We start from the raw sequence: 20,752 nt of genomic DNA on the forward strand, positions 1-20,752 counted from the left end.
AGTCACATATTTCCATTGTATTTTGTATTTATAGAAGTGTGTCATTACATTTGAGATTAGTTAGTCTGTCAACCTTTGATTAAACCCAAAGAAACACGTAAATCATGGAACATGTTGAACGTGTATGGCAATTCCCTGCTCAAGGTTGGATGAAGATAAATGTTCACAGTGAGTTTATTCAGAATGCTCTTGAAGGTCAGAATAGAAATGGCATTGGCGTTGTTGTGAGAGATTCAAATGGCCTTCTTATTCGATTAACATATGGCACCATTCCAGACCTAACTAATCTTAATAGTGCCTTATGGGCTGTTTGATAGGAATGCGTAGAGCATTTCAAGACCAGTACGAACGTGTTATCATTGAGACTGATAATATCCAGGCTTACCGTGAATGCAAGTATTATAGAGAGGATGAAATAACACCACATACTAGGAGTACATTCAGATGTATCCTTTCACGTCTTAATGATCCTAACATTCGTTATGAAATTAATTTGGTACATCCGCAGAGGAACTCTGTTGCAAGACGTCTGGCATCAATTGGTAGACAAAATCTGCATGATTTGCAGACATTGGACCGGCCTGTTGACAATATTCAAGAATTTCTTAATATGGATTTAGGTCTTGGCCCTCCACAAGCACGATTTCAGGATGTTGAGATTAATGACCCTGAACCTGTTCAAGATGGACAGGTTGTGAATTTCTAAGCATGTTCAATAGTTTGTGATTGTTCCAGTTAAGTATGTATATGTGAATATGTAAAAAATTTGTACACTTTGGTTATACATATGAATACAAATATTTATTGTAATTGTGAAAAATGTTTTTTGTAAAAGATAATGATTTGATGTTACATGCATTGTCCATCACTAAATTTGACCCACATCTATAAAGTTGTATCTTTCTTACTTACACGTTTATCAATTCGAGTCATGATTATGTTGATTTCCACAAGGCAAATATATATTGGAAATTGTTTTTATTACTACAAGTCATAATGATGTAGTATTCCTTTCCAATAATCCAAGCAACCCCCATTGTTACTTTACGTTTTTCTAAATTTACATATTTTTAAACAATTACAAAGTAGAGTAGGAAATGAAAAGGTTTTATTCACATACAATTTAGTTAACTCCAGTATTTGGAATACAGAAAGCATCTTATTTTTTCACAAACTTGCTCAGCTCGAAGTGTGATATCAATTACATATATAATAGTTGTAGCACGTTTCCTTATTTCTAGACCTTATCAAAGTCAGCTAAAATTCTAATTATGCTTCATTGCCCAAAATACTCTCTTCAGTTCATCATGCCAAACTTTAACATTTTCACCGTCAATACTTATTGTTTGGCTTCTTAATACACGATCTTGATAGCGTTCAAATGTTCGGAAAGTTTCTGATGGCCTACTATACCAAATCTAGCCGAATACAAGTTAAGGAGATGTTGCAAAAACTCAACTGGGATGCTCTATACCAGTACCATAATCATTATCTAGAAGTTCGGCGTGACCAATTCCATGGTTTCATTCTTTTTGCCATTTCTCTGGAAGTTGAGCAAGCTATGTTTTATAACTCGGTTCGAATGCTTTTCATGCGCAACAATGTGGATCATAATCTTGAAACTCTCTCTTTTCTCTCCATTAATCATTTCCCATCTTATTTTAGTTATGTGTTTTTTAGAGCAGTTTACAAACCATATGAAAGAGATCAGGTTGTTGAAGAAATGTCTCATATTCTTACAATTCTTGATCTTAAATCGAAGTTATTAGACATTGTTCATTTGCTTGAAGATATATATTGGAACATATCAGACGTAGATAATCTGCTTCCTGTTTTTAAATTTTGTCCAAATGCAATAAATAAAGACCCGATCAACAAGATTGAAGGGAATCCTTTTGGTGAATAGCTTTGGTATTCACTTTGTGAATTGATTATTAAGGAGAAGTATAGTGAAGAAGGTGATTTCTATCATGCACGCTTAACCATGTCATATATCTGGAATTCAAGTTGTGGTCATTGCAAAGTGCAACTACTTTTGTTCAAGATTTTGCTAGGTGATGTTTGTGATTGATGTGTTGCACTTTTATTTAATTTTAGTACAAAATTAAAACCTTTGGTAGTTGAACTTATGTTAATTCTAGCCTTGATAATGAATGCTCTATTGTTGTTCTTTCCTTTTGTTTAAAGTTACATGACAATGATCTGTAATATATATATTTTGAACATGGAAATGACATTATTGTGGTATATATTCCAAGATAGATTGTATGGCACAATCTTTTGTTACAAAAAATAAGAATATGATAAATACAACAATTATATAAGTAAAGATTTTGTGATGTCACTTCCATAATTAAAATATTAATCAGACTACATAATTTGCCCATTTTTTGGAGAACTTGGGATTATGCCATACTGACATAACCATAAGGTTGTTTGACGTGGTTAGTTGGAAATCTTCATTAACTAAAAGTATCCCTGATTTGTAGCTAATGATGTACCAAAACAATACGAAACCCATATTAGGGTCTAACAAATCAAGTGTAACTGAACAGATTTAAAATATACAAATGCTGTATTTTTATGCCATGAATTTATGTTATGATTAGGTAAGTACCTTAATTGAAGCATGGAAGAAATCAGTACATATGCCCAATGGCGTGTGTACCCAATAGTTATCACATAATATTTAAATCCATTAATAGCCAATCATACAAATCCCATTATGTACGCATTGCGTCTACGAATTAAATCCATGCCATAACAATTGGCTAAAGTATGAACATTACATGCCTTGAAACCGAGAGTATAAGTTACAAACATTATAAAAGTAGCATAAATGCAAGCATAGTAATGAGATGTATTCAGACCAATTCCTCTCCATTGCATTATCCCTGAAGTGTTTCCTGGTCATTCTCTGCATCAAGAGAAAGATCATTTCAAGATTTAGATATGTGTGAAAGAATGTAGTCAAACAATCATGTTTTAATCAAGTAAAAAGAAGTTATATAAGGTAAGCAATTATTGTCAATTAATATGACCATATTGTATTACAATTTTGTTATTAGTAGAGTTCTCACCAGCCTCTGGGGTCTGATCTTCAAACAACTTTTGCACTCCATCTTTGTCAAAAATGAAAGCATCAAACCGACCAGCTTCCCAATTTGTGAACACTATAAAATCTCCTATGTTGAGGCTAAGTTTTGCTGGAATTTTACAGAGACCAAAGAACCGCTTCTCATAATCGCAAAAATAACCTGTAAACATTGTATCCAAAGGGAAACAGTAGAGAACAACTTCTGGGATATGCTTGCCATATCGTGCCACAAAAGGATGTGGAATATCCTGCAATAGGAGTTAGATCATATTAATCCTATGTTTTTATATTTTGTAAAAAAAAAGCACATTTGCATAACATATTACAAGTTAATGAAAAAATAACTTACAACTATGCCATCATAGATTGTTTTCTCAATAGCTTTAACTAGAATTTTAACTCCAGCTCCAACAACATTGGCTGATCATGTGTATAAACAGTATAATAACGATCATGACTTAAGATTGGCTTTCCAATGTGTAACCAAATATTGAAGAGCAGAAGACAGTATTACCTCTCTTTGCCGCATAGAGATTTGGATCTTTAGGATGTACATAGTTTATCTCACATCCAGTCTCATCAAATATGTGACCCCAGTAATTTCCTTTAGATTCAAAACAGAGAAGAAGCTTACAAGCACTTCCTTTTGGGTAAACTTGGATGAGTTCCCCAAGTACAATTAGACCGCCACTCTTATTATCATAAGTGAAATCTAGCTTCTCGCCATTTGGTAGCATTATGTGTCCAGTAACAGCAAGTTTGCCACCATATTGATTAACAATAGTGGCTGGTAATTTCTGCAACCGTAAATAAAGAGCCTTTCAATAATTCAATTAACAAGCACGATCACATATTCACACAAAATATAAAGTTATTTACCAATTCAAGCATAGCTGGATCAAACGGAACTATAAATGATGGAATGTTCACAGGGTCAGAGGTAGTATGCTGCATTTGAATAATAAAAATAGTTATTATTAGCAACTACATAAATAGTATAATATTCCAATTAGTAAAATATGCTGAGTTCAACAAAAATCAGTTCAATGAATGGCTAAGTTCAGGCAGTCATGGGGGATACGATTAGAAATCAAAAAACCATACTCAACATTATTTAATGACTGTCCCGGTACATAACAGATTTAGACAAAAATCACAACACACCCTTCCAGACAAAATGGATTGTGACTATCAACCAGGTACTTAAAACATTTACATGGTTTTTTGCACCATGTAAGTCAATATACAGATGGAAATACCTTTTCATTACAACATAAAGCATTAGAAATCAATATACCTATGTGCAATATGCTACTGACTCTCCCAACACATAACCAACTATCCCAAGATCACAACATACACTTCGACCCAGAACGGTTTGATTGTATAAACCACATACTTAAACACTTTACAATGATTTTGCAACATATAAGTCAACATATAATATGACAATACTATATACAAAAATACCCAATATGAATCAATACACAATCTTTTCATCAGATTACAATGACAAATCTATTTAATGTTAATAACTAATTTCATAGCACCATGAATGTAGACTATTCAGAATACTTATATGTAAACAGAGATGAGCAAGATTGATCAAATCAAATTCAATTAACACAAAACGAAGATTTATCTACATTCATCACATTACTAATTGAGTGACAGAGTATACATACCTCCATGAGTTGAGTAGAATGATGAAAATCAAAAGTCCCCTGACGATTGTTTGTGCCGAGTTTGGAATTTGTTCGGTGTTAGTATTGATGAGAATGGTCTTTTACATGCAGGGGTTTAATTTGATCCAGTGAACAAAAGTCAATCAACACGGTTCTCTATGTGTAATTACAATAACTGCTTATTTAATGGAAAAGATGTAATAAAATTTACATGTTAGGTACATAATTATGAATATTAAGTAAGATTACATATTTTAAGTATGCATTCAAATTACGTATTTGAAAAAATATTTTAATTTTACAAACTTACAATCGAGAAGAATATTAAGTTATTATTTTTCCAATATTAAAATTTAAGTTAGAAAACATTATGCCGCACTTTTAACAGAATTGTACTATAGAATAATTTTGAATAATTTTCAAGAAGTTTATTTGTCTGAATATGCCCTGAATATGGATTATTAAATTACTACTTATATTATTAAAATACAAAGCACTAATAAATTTTGATTTTAATAGATTATGTGTCATATTTTTTATACATGTTCTCTCATATCTTCATGTATGAGCATTCAATAGTTTAAAAAAAGTATTTGGTATGTTTTGTAAATCTTTGGAGGTGTATTATATATGTTATTGTAATAAGATGTTTTGTAATTGTAATTTGAATTAAAATAATAATAGGCTTATAGACTTACTATATTTATGTCTAAAGTTATGACGAAGAAAGTAATTCGAACAATCGTTATCAAATGTCTATTAAATATTAAACATCTCAACTACAGAATATAATAAATATAATTATATTGATTGTATTGTATTAATTTTTTAACCCTATGGTAAAGGCATAAAATTAATACAAAAATATTTGTTTTTGAAACATTAAGACTTATTCGAGCTAATTTATTTTAAAATATTTTCTTATGAACGTTTATTTTTATATTTTACGCCATAATATCATCAGAGGGGAAAATTTCTAATAACCGTTGTATTTAATAGATTATGTGTTATTTTGGAATCCATGTTTAGTCCTCTTCCCATGAAAAATTTGCAATAGATATTTCATTTGTTGTTCCAATTTTTTTTCACATTCATACAAGTTGGAAGAGAATTCAATATAAATGTTTAGGTGTGAATAAATGTTTGCATTGATCAAGATAATATCATCACACTTATTCCAACCGGATCGAGATAATTCATTTCAAATTATATTCTTTTGAGGTTTTAAAATTGCTTATGTAGGAAATGATTACCGTAAGTACAATTTTAATAAAATAGATTAACAAATAGTTTTTCATAATTAATGTACCAATCCAGTTTAGGTGTGGGGAAATGATAACACCCATGAAATAATTAATGTACAAATTTACATTTGAGAAAAATATTTGTTATTTTTTTTCAAATAAAAAAAATTAATTTGTAAAACATTATGCCAAATTTTGAACAGAATAATACTACAAATTATTTTTCCTATATTTCAAATAGTTTATTTGTCCGAATATGTCGTTCGCTGGATTATAAATTTTACTATTTATCCAAGATAATTAATTTCTAAATAGTTTTGCATGACGTTTTATATTAGCCAATTCACGCTAATATATCATCAAAATACATAAAACTAATAACGATTGATTTTAATAGATTGTGTGTCATGTTTTTATACATGTTCTCTCATATCTCCATGTAAAATTTGTAATAGTTTCCAAAATACATTTGGTATCTGATAAGATTTTTTGGACCTGTATTTAATATCTTTTTGCAATAAGATGCTTTGTAATTGTAGTTGGAATAAAAATAATAGCAGACTTATAGAGAAAATAGATTTTTCAGAAAAGTTTTGACGAACAAAGTAATTCGAACAATTGTTATCAAATGTTGAGAAAATATTAAATATCTCAACTACAGATAAGAATAAATGTCTTTATTATTTATTATAGTGTATTATTTCTTAACCGCATGCTACAGTCTTAAAAAAAATATATGGCATTTTTAAACATTATGACTTATTTCTACTAATTTTTTTAAAATTTAGTTCTTATGAACTTTTATATTTCTATTTTACGCCATAATATCATCACAATTAAAATTAATAATAACCATAGTTCGTCATAATTAACGTACGAATCGAGTTTTTATGTACGAAAATGATAATTCCCATGAAATAATTTACGTGAATATTGTATAAGACAATTTAACCTAAATTTAAGGTCATGTTGATACGACGTTAACTTACTAAAATTATTTGCAGAATATTGCATTTGTAATGGAGAAGTAAAATCCTAACAAACTCTTATCTAAAGATCACGCCAACTATGTTAACATCAATCATGTACCTAAATCCATGGCTGACGTACTAATCCTCATATATATATATATAGTTTTCATGTGTTATATGAATATCATAAAGTAATAACCCTTTAAGAAAAATTTGTTGTTAGTTAACCTTTTGTGATTGCTGCCATGGAAGATAACCTTGCATTGGTTAATAGCACTAGGACTGATTGGAGGGTTCATGTACGTATTACTAGGATGTGGCCTTCATTTTCTCGCACTCAACAATTCCGAGGTGTTAATCTAATTGTGCTTGATTCAGAGGTAATGTCTTGCGCTTTGTGTAGTAGTAGTATATGATTATTGTTTGTATAGAAGAGTTTCCAATGAGCTTTTGTTATGCAGGATTGTCATGTCTTTGCATTTGTAAATTGTGTGATTTGGCATGATGTTAGCAATATCATACTTGAAGGAAACATATATGATATTCACAATTTTGTAGTAATGGAGCCTGCAGGACTTATGAGGCCTGTATCTACTGACAAGATAATTGTTTTTCACATGATACCATTGTCCATCCTATTCCGTTTGAAGTAAATACCATTCCAAGGCACAAGTTTGAGCTTAAAACCATTCCTGAGATTTCTGATCTTGCAATGTCACTCTCTCAACATGTGCCTCCTGTACATGCTATAGGTATTTTTGAATATTATCACATATTTCTTTTTAATTGAATTCATGATTGAAAAAAGCTAAATAGTAACTATTTTGTAGATATTGTTGGCATGCCTCAGAATATTGATCCAATAAAGCAAGTTTATACATGATTTGGTGAGAAAAAGTTTCTTCGATTTGAGTTATTTGATGGCAGGTAAGACCATCATTTCAGTAATAAATGTAGTGTCGATCAGTGTTGAACAATTTTTATCTGATAGTCTCATTATCTTTCTTTCCATTTCAGTAACGTGGTTAAGATTTTTGCTTGGGATGAATTTACTGTTGATGTAGTAAATGCACTTCAGGGATATGTTCGGTATCCTCCAATAGTTATCTTGACAACCATGAGGCCACTAATCCACAATGGTTCCATTTTCTGCTAATCTATATATCTTTACTACAAAATATAATAGTTTTCCATGGTGTCAATTAAAACTTATCACTGAATTGCTTCTAACAGGTTCACTGCAGATAAGAAGTTCATCATGTTCGCGGATTTATTTCAATATTAATCATCCTGCTATTGAAGTGTTGAGGCAAAGGTATCAACACTCTTTTAGAGATGTCAATTATTACTATATATGCGACATAAACATAAATAATAAAGGTATAAACTCTAATGAACATTCTTTGCATTATTGTGTTTACGGGATACTTGCTGGATTAGTCTAAATAAACGACTATTCGCCTGAAGTTTTATATATGGCATTGCAATATTTTAATGTTTGCTATTTTGCATTATAAAAGCTTAATATGAATTTAAAGAGGATTGTTTTAAAACTTAAGTATTTAGCCAATCTTTTTTTTCTGAATATTGAGTTGTATGGATGTTTTATTCAATCTGTTATATGTCACTGCCAACTTTAATGTTTTCTTATGACATGTTACAAATTTGTAAACCATCCATGTTGTTATGTAGCCATGATTTAAGTGGAAATCCAATAAAGCAATTATCTACCATGAAACAATATGTAATCCAACAATGATATCATTTGATTATAGATAACAACAATATTCACTTTGATCCAATAATGTTACAAACACTGTTTCCAGAATAATAACTTTGTTACTATAATCATCTATTAATAATCAAATGAAGTTTTTATCATATATTGCGACTATAATCATCCATTAATATGCGAATTCTACCAATTGATTCAATCAACTTATCAGCCTGAGCATTGAAATTAGCAAGATGTTCCTTCCACCCGTCGTCAAACTTTTGAAAGGCACTCATCATTTCTGCAACAGTCAATTTCAAGGTTGTCTCATGCCCACGCAGAGATGAAGACGTATCAATTACGAATTTTGGTTGATTTTTCATATATGATGTTGGTATTTCTTCATTGATTTGGGATGATTTTCCACGCTTTTTCTTGATCCATTCTGCAAAATATCTTCTATGTTGCTGTAAAGGAGAGATGTAAAATTAATAAAGACAGTTACCAAGCATTGGTAAAACATTAAAAGATATAAACATATACACAATAGTTGATCTGTTCTTCCAGGCCAACCAAGCGAGCAAACAAATCTGATTGCCTACTTTCCATGGATGCATACAACTCTGAGAAGAAAACATTTGCGTCTTCCAAATCAGTGTTGAAATCTGCGCAAGTGACAACCGATGTCTGCAACTCTTGTATTGCCACATTTTGCATCCCTGACCATCGTTTCCTCTTTGCACTGGATGAAGCCATTTCTGATCCGCCAATAATAATTTTTCCTCTGTGTTTGTTTGTATGTTAGAGGTGAGTACAATAACCCTTGTATAAGCACATAAAATGTAGCAGTTTCCATGTTGTAGAATGTGCAGTTAAGTAACCGCAAGTTAGTTACCATAAAATATGGTAAGTGCAGATAACTTCCACCACATTTAGCAGCAAAAAAATCATGTCCAAAATCTTCTATTACCTCTTCTAAAAAGTAATTGCCACATATGTGTAATTCTTTTGTTCACAGGTATTACTTCTACAATGCTTAGATGGTAAAGGTTGTTTATAAGCATATTCATATGCACATATTGCAGGAAAACATTGTGACATTATGGCATATAAATGCTGCAACAAAAGTAAAAAGATGTGAACATTGATCAGTTTAGTTGCTCACATTGAACATTTTGGTTCCTCAACTGTGACCTTGCTCAGTTTGCTACATTGCTGCAAACATTGATCAATTTTGTTGCTCCAGATGCAAACTTAATTACCTAGTCATGCATCTGAGGTTCTAGACTTATGGTAGAAAAAATAACTATGACTGCTTGCATTCTTTTGTAACCTTAATAGTTTACTATTTAATTTAATTATGTAATAAATGAAATGAGATGTGTTGAAAATATTTGAATTTTGTATAATTCTTAGAATAAATTTTAAGTTATATGAGTTGTGGACAGAATGTTGTGTTAGCGGAGAAAAAAATAGTGATTACTAATTTTATAATTATAATATATTACATCATATTATAGAAAGCGATACAATATTTTAACGCTATAGTTTCTCGAGAGTTATGAATAAAATCTCGATTAAACCCTAAACTTTTCAATGATAAATTTTTAACGCTATAGTTTCTCGAGAGTTATGAATAAATGTTTTATTTACTACATGAACTCAATAGAAATTTAATTTGAACGGTACGGAAAACAATAAAATTTAGATGCATAATCTAAATTTAAACCAATAAAATCCATAAGATTAATACATCATCTTTCAGACACAAAGTACTCGATCACGTTCATCTACTTTCCAATTTAATAGAGATTAAACGCACTATTCGATAACTATATCAAATATTAAGTCTTCTTGATGAAAAGTAAAAACCAAGGTATCGTCTTGGTCCAGCTCATTATCTGTTATAAATTGGTTCTATCCAGCAGAGAATCGAGGCAATCCAGTAGAACACACTACCTTAACATTCCATGTTAGAAGCCCCCTCCTCAAGGTTACATTTTCACCATTTATCCATCTCCTACCATTTGGCTGTATAGCTGTTGGGATATACTGCAAAAAAATATCATTTTTCAATTAATTAGCCACAACACAAGTGAACTTTATATTGTATTTGTGAACATATTATAGGTGAATTGAAGGATGAGTGTAACAATATCGCTCCATGACATGTGTTGTTCACATTTGAAGTTGTCAGTGTTGCGGTGAACTGCATCGCCATTGCTTGAACATTTTCCTCATTAATTACACCCTCTTCTACAACATCTTCTGCTGCTCCTTCAATATCCATATCAAAGATTTCTTCTTCTTCCTATATTCCTACTTCAGGAATTTCTGCAGCATCATCAGCCTCTTCTTTAATATTCATGTCAACAATCTGTTCTATTTCCGTAATTCCGCCTTCAAGCTCTTCATTAACATCTGCAGACAATTAAGAAAATGTATTAAAATGAATATTTTCATAAATAGCTTCTCTATTATTAGCGAATGAGTGCATTGCTTCAATAAGTCTTAACATTTTAACAAGAATATTATATGACTAATATTTGGTATCCTAATTACCAGACAAATTAAATGATATGCAGTACTTAAAGTATTACCATTTCTTGATGAACATCTGACAGGTAATTTTTCAATTTTTAAACTATCAAAAATGACAGTGTCAAACTTCCCAGATCCTCTGTAGGTAAGCAACATAAAATCCTTCCTCTCGAACATTTTCTCATTTACTAGCTCCAGTAGATCAGAAATCTTCCCAGTAGATTCAGAGTTTTGAAAATTGTATATCATTCCATTCTTTAACATCAACTGTACTTTGACAGGTATTAACTGTCCAAAAGAGGAGTGAAACTTTTCTGGAATGGTTTGTCACAAGCATCATAAGTATCGCTAGGTTTAAAAGTTAGTATTGCTACAAAAAAGAGATAATGATCATAGTGCGGGAAAATAATGATTAGGCAATTTAAGGCTTACTATTACTCCAGAGTCTACTGCATCGGAAATACCAAATACCATAAACTTGCAATCAATTCCACTTATTGTATCTATAAATTAAATATCATTATCCAATTTTAGTCATAATAAATAATGAAAATTAAAATTCTCTCTCAAAATAAATAAATAAAAACTTTGTATAAATGTGCATTTACCTCTAGAAGATAAATGCGACTGGTAAGCGAGTCTTGCAGAAGTATAATCTACTTCAATTGCATCAGGATTTAGTGCACAGACCACAAATTATCCCAGGTCCTATTGAAAATCAGAATTGTAGCTGAATACCTGCTAACTTCTTTCAAGAACCATGTAAGCTTTACAAAACTGTGGTCTTCCTGTGAATACTTGACATCAAATTGACGACCATTTGGTAACCGAAACCAAACTTTTTTTGGCATATCACGCTTGCAAATGTTGTAGCCAACCTCTCTGGTAATTTCTGTATAAACCAGTTAAATTTTAAAAAACTCATTAGTAAACCATACTTGTAGCAATCTATAGATTATAGCAAAATTAATATGTTAAATTTGTACTGTTAGATATATTTGATAATGTCATGGCTAATGTGATTTATGTTTAGTTTTCAGATCTTACTTAAACAGGATAAATCAGTACTTACTGGAAGTCAGGACTTAAGGATATCAGTACTTATATTATCAGGAGATAATCATCAGAAGATGGATATCAGAACTTAAGTACTGAAGGACGTTCAGATAAAGAAGGAAGCTGGTTAAAGGAAAGAAGATCGAGACAAACATAAGAAGAGATATGCATGAAGATGGAATTCTATGAAGAATAGAATACTTGGAAGAAAAATATCTGATTGATATATTTTAGGAAGCATTATTATATTCCATATCAATTAGCGATTATCTTGTAACTGTGTAGTATATAAACACAGACATAGGGTTTACACTATAAGTGTTATCACAATCGAGAAGATTATTCATTGTAACCCTAGCAGCTCTCGTGATATTTGTTCATCACTGAGAGAGAACAGTTCCATACTGTAACAGAGTTTATTGTTTCAATAAAGTTTATTTTCTGTTACTTGAGTTATTAAAGTTCGATTTGATTGTGCTATACACTGTATTCACCCCCCTCTACAGTGTGTGTGTGCCCTAACAAGTGGTATCAGAGCCTATTTGTTAACACACAAACAGTTTAAGATCCAAACACAATCATGTCTGAAGCGGAAACTCCAACTAAGCCCACCAAAGCTGAAGAACCTCCAAAGACACAAATTCAAAGCCGATACGAGACTATTAGAGTTCCCATATTGAGACCACCTGAATATGCCATATGGAAGGTGAGGATGACCATGTTTCTGGAAGCTACAGATCCAGAATATCTTGATAGAATCAAGGAAGGGCCTCACAAACCAACCAAGCTCGCTGTTGCAGTTGCAGGTGAAGCAGCAAAGTCTGTACCAAAGGAGAAGAGTGATTACACTGCTGAAGATATTGCATCAATTGCTAAGGATGCTAAGGTACGACACTTACTGCATAGTGCTATTGATAATGTAATGTCAAACAGGGTAATAAACTGCAAGACTACAAAGGAGATATGGGATGGCTTGGAAACAAGATGTCAGGGAACAGACACGATTAAGAAGAACATGAAGACAATACTCACTCAAGAGTATGAACACTTTGACTCAAAGGTGTTATTCCCAGTGGACTAACAATGAGATTTACAGAAGGGGGGTTGAATGTAAATCTCAAAACTTTTTCAAGTTTTGAGCAGTTTCTAAGGCTAAGTGTTTTAGTGAACAAATATGTGTGAATTGCTTGAAGCTAATACAGACAGATATATATTCAAACACAAATGTAAAGAACACAAAGAACTTAAAAACTTTTCTGGTGGATTTGTTGTTCCACCAGAGATGTGTTATTTCAGAAAATCTGTGATTCAAAGAATTAAATCACAGCTGCATCCTAGTACAAACTAGATGATTTTCTCTCTGGATTTTTCTAAACAGCTCTGGAAAATTCACCATCTAATTACTAGCTGCTACTTGGTTTATATATCACCAAGTTTACAAGTGAAGACAAAACTGTAAAATATAATTAAAAGATTCTTCACATGTTTCTTCTTCATTTCTCTATCCAATGTAATTTAGGTTTAGCTGTGAATCTTTGAATACTTCCTTGTTTGCACCAAAATGGAAATGCTGCATTTTCTTGATTCCTCCTAGAGGCTGCCACATTCCAGTTTGTCTCTGTCAACCCATGTGCCTCTGTCAGCTTATGAATTGTCACTATCAACTGCTACTGAACTAAGCATCCGTTGAAGCTTTCATCCGTTGATGGCTTTATCCGTTGAAGCTTTATCTGTTGATGCATTAGCAGTTGAAGCTTTATCCGTTAAAGCACTCATCTGTTGATGGATGTTATCCGTTGAAGCTTTAGAGACATCCGTTGAAGCTTTGTTTCTCATCCGTTGAAGGCCTTTAATATCAGTTGATTCTACTTCACTTATACAAAATTACAAGGCATGAAATATTTACAATTAGCCTTCCTATTTGCATATCTACTAGTAGTCAACATGACTGATAATTTCCCACAACATCTAAGAATTACACCTTAAATACAGAGAATGAAATATGCTACAATACTAAACTTATTTTTAAGTAAAGCTACTCCTTCAACGGATAGCCAAAATGGTCTTATCCGTTGAGGCTACAAACACTAGATTTCAACTTAAGTGTTTTGTTTAACTTATCATAAAACTAATACACATATTCCTAACAATCTCCCCCTATTTATGTCTACTAGAACTGTAGGCATAAATTTGGGTTTAACTTGATGATAACAAAACACTTAACAAACATATGAACTGAAATAAAGTAGAAATTCAAAAGTGCTGCAAAAATGTGTATACTGAGATAGAATTGAAGAATTACATTGTTTCCAAGGGTGCTCCTTTAGCCTGAGTAGATTAATTTCTTTTCCTTTGATCCCTTGTTTTCTTCCCTAGCCTCCTGTCATTCTCCTCTATTTGGAGTTGGAGTTATCTGTAGAATTCAGCTTCATCTTCTTCATTGATGTCCAACTTAGATTGCATATCCTTGAGAGTTTCATTACTGGCAATCTTGAGCTGATCTTCAAGTCTGAAAAATCTTCTGACTCCTTTATTGTCTCTGAACTCCATCAACCAATGAGGTGATTTATGAACTGTAATTCCTCGCTCTGGGATGAGTAATGTTCTAGGCAAGGCATTGGGCTCCCACCAAGTTTTTCTTATGCTGGCAATCTTGTTGAGAATCTCAGTTTTGGCAGTCCTGGTAAAGCCAGAATCCCTTTTTATAGATGAATAGACTCTAACTAAGGTAGAATAGCCTTCATTCAGAATTCTGTAAAGAGGCCAAGTCCTTTCCCCACTTCCTTTATATTTGAACACTAGTCTTTCTGGAAGCTGTCTGTAGGCATCTATTCCCCTTACTTCCTCCAGCTCATCCAGATGGAGTTCAATGTCTGTAAATTCCTTTATGTCTCAAATGTGAATATAATCATCCTTTGAGGCTTGTGGCTTAGGCTTAGGCTTCTGAGTGAATTTGATTGAGGTTAGAGGAGGTGTTGATTTGATTTTTCTATTCTGTTTCTTTGATGGTGGAGAAGTGGTTAAGAAAGTGGGCAATTTGATGGTGTCCCAATCAATTGGTTCCTCCTTAGGAGTGATTGTTTGACCATGGATGTTTATGAAGGGTTCAGGCACAATGGGTTCAGGAATAGAAGGTAGTGGTTTGGATTTTGATTGGGTTTCTTCAGTTTCATCTACAATCTTCCTTTTTGCATTGGCCTTCTTTCTATTCCCTTTCTGCCATTCCTTTCTTTCCTTACTTCTTTCTTCCACATCATCACTAAGCATGTCCCCCATACGTACATCTTCACCCTTGTCTTCAATTTCTTTCTTTTCTTCAGCTTGACTTGACTTTAGCTATTTTTCAAGCTTTGCTTGTGCTCTTTTGTCAGCCATTAGCTTTTTAGCTTCTTCCTTCAACCTTCTGGCTTCTTCCCTCTTGGCTATTGAGAATTTGGGATGTCCTTGTATCACACAGATACTCTTTCCCTCTCTAAAGATAATAGGCATGTTCATTCTTTCAACCACATATTTGGTCTCTTTGTGCTTCATGATATTACCACCCAAAACCTTGTCTTCATCAGGCTTTGAAAGAGGAAAATCCACTCCTTTCAACTGAGCAAGGCTTAGAGGGTTCTTTGTAGAGTCCTTATTGCATCTGTTGTTGGGCTTGAGAACCATAGGTTTCAGATTCTTGGAAGAAGTCTCTCCAACCTTATTCCTCCTTACTGGCTTGAGCTCCATAATGATTGGCTCCACCTTTGTGCTATGCTTCAGAGATTGTGATTTTGAAGTTGTAGAACCAAAAATTTGTTTCATCCTTTCATCAATTCTCCTCCTTTGCTCTTTGACTTTCATCTCAGCTGCTACTATCTGGATTAGATCAATTCCATCAAGCTTTCCTTTAATTTGAAGTGTTAGAGAAGTGGTGATGGCATGAACTAGCACCTTAGATATTTGAACTTTTGTTGATGGCTCTCCTTCCCCTTCCCCTTTATTCTCCCCCTTTTTGTTATCATCAAGGATAGGGGTCAAGCCATGTGCTTTTGCCAGCTACAATAGTAGACTTGTCTTAGATTGTTGATTTTGAAGAATGGTGACCACAGAGTCTTCAATGACTTGAACTCTGTTTTCCAACTTGGCCAGCCTCTTGTCAGCATCAGATTCTCTCCTCAATCTCAGCAACAAATCTTGCATTGTACCATAAGGCATGACTGAATCCAACTTCTCAGAATTGTAGGATTTTAGATCAGCAATATCCTTTTTGAGTTCATCCACACTCAAATTCTGTCTGATGTGCTGCAACTGCAGGAGATGCAGAGAGTCTAGATGAGCTTGAAGAATAGCCTTGGTACCAGCATCTGAAGTGTCCTGAAGGGCCTTTTGAATAGCCATAACCTGCTTGACCAAAGCTAGACCAAACTGTCCTGGTGTAGATTGCTTTGTCCATGCCCATTCAGGTAAATTTGGAACAGAACTTGGGCCTGCATCTCCCCCTAAGTTCATGCTTCCATCCAAAGAAATAGAGTCATCATCATTAGAATTTACTTCAAATTCTTCAGATGGCTCACCAGCTTGAGAAGGCATCCTATTAACAGCAACTTTATCTCTTTGAAGAGATTCTGAAGTGTGCACTATGTTCAAAGTCTGCTATGCCTCCACATTGCCCTGAGTAGCCAACAATTGATAGGCTGAAACAGGATGAGTAAAAGTGTCAGCATCCCAGGAAATGTTATCAATTTCAGCTTTGTAATGGTGCTGAAATTGTCTTCCCTTTTCAGCATCATCCACAATCATTGACTCACTAGCAATGGCTGGATCCACCCTTATAGCTTTTGTACCTTCTTTTCTCTCATTTTCTCTATATTCTTGCATCAGGGGCTCCCCCTGGCTCACACACACCCTCACCCTCACCTACTAAGGTGGCACTCCTCTCACTCACTTTTGTCATGCTGGAAGAAATAGAATGCATATTGTGACTCTCAACCTCTCCTTTTGCCTGGGAGCAACCCAGCCTCTCACTCAAATTATCACTCCCTTCCCTCAATCCTAGAAGTGATGGTACAGTAACCATGTCTTCTACACTTGGAATAGATTCAGTTATATGTGTAGAGACCATCAACGGATAGGGAGTATCCGTTGAAGTAGAAACTGATGATATCAACAGATAACTCATGTTAAGCTTATCCGTCGAAGAACAACCACTTGTCAACGGATGAGAGATATCCGTTGAAGAAGGAAAAGATGTAGATATTGAAAGTGACATAATTGTTGAATCTGTGTGAATTGATTTTAAGTGAGGTGACACAGATTCTTCAACTAAGTCTGAAAGAATTGGCTGATGATCCAACAAATCATCTAAAAGATGATGATCACCAGGATTTGAGTGGGGCTCTTCCCTGAGTTTTAAAGAGGGAGAATCAGGAATTGAAGTGAATATCATATCCACATCCAGAGATGGTGATGGAGAATTTGGTGATTGATGTGTGTCTATTATGAGAGAATGGGGTTGTGACTCCATATTTGCTGGAGCCACATCAAGCTGAATTTGAGAAGGCAAAGATACAGGTGGATGTATCTGTGCAGTGTGTGCCCCCGTGTTGAAACTAGGGTTTTAGCCTTCTTTCTTCTTGAAAAGGCTTTGATAGGTGAATGTGTGGCTTTAGTGTCCCTCCCTCTTTTGTTCTGTGTCCCTGGTTGGGGACTATTTTTAATAGCTGCATCCTTTTGGGAGGATGCAACTAGGGATGTGTTTGACTCCTTTAGAACCACCACAGTCTTTTGAGAAACTGTGGCTTGGCTGGTTAGGGTACCACTCACCTCTCCCACCTTATCTTGGGGGGTTTCTTGATGTTCACCCCTCCCCTCACCACTCACACCCTATTCATTCCCTTCAGGGTTTATGGTAGTTGTTACAACTGTTGTCTTTTGAGAAACAACAGATGTGGTTTTCTTTGACTTGTGTTTTGGAATTTTAGTTTTTGTGGCTTTGGTAGGAATCTGTTGGGACAGAGACATAGATTCCATTGCCACACTAGAAGGCAAAGAAATAATGGGGTTGGAAGAAGTAGGAGTTGCAGAAGTATTTACCTCACTTACCTGAGGTGCATTCATTATTGGCAAATATACCAATGGCACCTGGCTGTTGAGGTTAATTCTCACAAGGTCTGCAAGGACCCTTTTCTCTTGTGCCCAGCATTTGAGTTTATTGCTCTCATTAGTTATGACCAAACCTTCATCAATATGGTTAGCCAATAACATAAAGAATCTAGCATAGTAGATGTTATGAGGTCTATTAGCTTTGTTACCTAACCTGGAACCTAATTCTAGCATGACATAGTTGCTAAAATTAAAGTACCTATCAGAAACTAGCATATAGAGCATATTAACAAGAGATGAAGTTATGGCATCAAAATTGCTAATCTTCCCAGAGAAGACCTTGATAAAGGCATCTCCAAGAAAACTCCATTCTTTCCTAAGGCCCTTCCTTCTAATGCTCCCTAAACTAGCAGAATCAAAAGAATAGCCTATGGAATCTAACATAGCAGAGACATCATTATCAGTGTGTGGTGTCATGGCATTATTCTCGGGTAACTTAAAACAAGACTGTATATCATCACAGTTAATACAGTAATCCTTACCTTTGAGAGAGAAAGCAATGGTCATATCTGTGGAATTGAACTCTGCACTTGTCCAAATCTCCTCAATTACCTCACAATAGATAGTTGGGGCTTCCAGCATTGCATAGCTTAGTTTGCAGTTCTTGATGAAGTCCATCATTTTGTGATAATCTGAGTGGGCTTCATTCTTTTCCACCAAAGCTACGAAATTGTTCTTTTCATAAACAAATCCAGACTGAGACATAATCTTGACTACTGGTGCCATTGTTGTGAGTAGAGGTTGCAGAGAAAGATTGAGAGTTTTGGGAGAGAAAGAGAATAAAACTTGCGAGAAATCGTAAAGTGAAAATAAGAATTCAAGGGGCTTTTATACTTTCTCGAATTAAAATGTAAATAAAATGATTAAATGATACTTTTAAGTAAATTACAGCCATTTGAGAATAAAGAAAACTGTAGAAATTAAGCATACCTAGCTCACTTACTAATCTTGTGAATGTTGATTCATCAAGTGGCTTGGTAAATATGTCTACAATCTGCTTTTCACTTGGAACAAAATGAAGTTCCACTGTACCTTTCATCACATGTTCCCTTATGAAGTGGTACTTGATGTCAATGTGCTTGGTTCTTGAATGTTGCACTGGATTTTCAGTAATGGCAATGGCACTTGTGTTGTCACAGAATATAGGAATTTTGTCAATAGTTAGTCCATAGTCAAATAGTTGATTCCTCATCCAAAGTATTTGTGCACAGCAACTACCAGCAACAATGTATTCAGCTTCAGCTGTTGATGTAAAAACAGAATTTTGCTTCTTGCTGAACCATGACACAAGCTTATTCCCTAGAAATTGACAGGTGCCAGTTGTACTTTTCCTGTCTATTTTGCAACCTGCATAATCTGCATCTGAGTAGCCAATTAGATCAAAACCAGACTCTCTAGGGTACTAAATTCCTAGATTTGGAGTCCCTTTGAGATATCTGAAAATCCTTTTAATAGCCACTAAGTGAGACTCTTTAGGGTTAGCTTGATATCTAGCACAGAGACATGTAGAAAATATTATATCAGGTCTACTAGCAGTTAAATATAAAAGTGAGCCAACCATGCCTCTATAGCTTGTAATATCTACAGACTTTTTAGTCTTGTTTAATTCAAGCTTGGTGGTAGTGGCCATGGGAGTTTTTGCAGATGAACAATCCATTAAGTCAAATTTCTTTAAAAGGTCATAAATATATTTAGTTTGACTAATGAAAATTCCACCACTAACTTGTTTAACTTGTAAACCAAGAAAATAAGTTAGCTCTCCCATCATGCTCATTTCATATTTACTTTGCATTAACTTAGCAAACTTTTTACAAAGCTTATCATCTGTAGAACCAAATATAATATCATCTACATAAATTTGAACAAGTATTGTAGAGCCATTAACATTTCTAAAGAAAAGAGTTTTGTCAACAGTACCTCTTGTGAAGTAATTATCTAGAAGAAATTTTGAAAAAGTCTCATACCAGGCTCTAGGTGCTTGCTTTAGTCCATAGAGTGCTTTCAACAGATAATACACATAATATGGAAAATTTGGATCTTCAAATCCTGGAGGTTGGCTTATATAAACTTCTTCCTCCAATTCTCCATTCAGAAATGCACTCTTGACATCCATTTGATAGACCTTGAAATTGGCATGGGCTGCATAGGCTAGAAAGCTTCTGATGCCTTCAAGTCTGGCAACTGGAGCAAATGTCTCATCAAAATCTATTCCCTCTTGTTGAGAATAGCCTTTAGCAACCAATCTGGCTTTATTCCTTATGACAATGCCATTTTCATCCATCTTATTTCTGAATACCCATTTTGTG

Source organism: Apium graveolens, chromosome 11 (assembly GCF_009905375.1).
Source record: "Apium graveolens cultivar Ventura chromosome 11, ASM990537v1, whole genome shotgun sequence".
NCBI classification, from domain to species: domain Eukaryota; kingdom Viridiplantae; phylum Streptophyta; class Magnoliopsida; order Apiales; family Apiaceae; genus Apium; species Apium graveolens.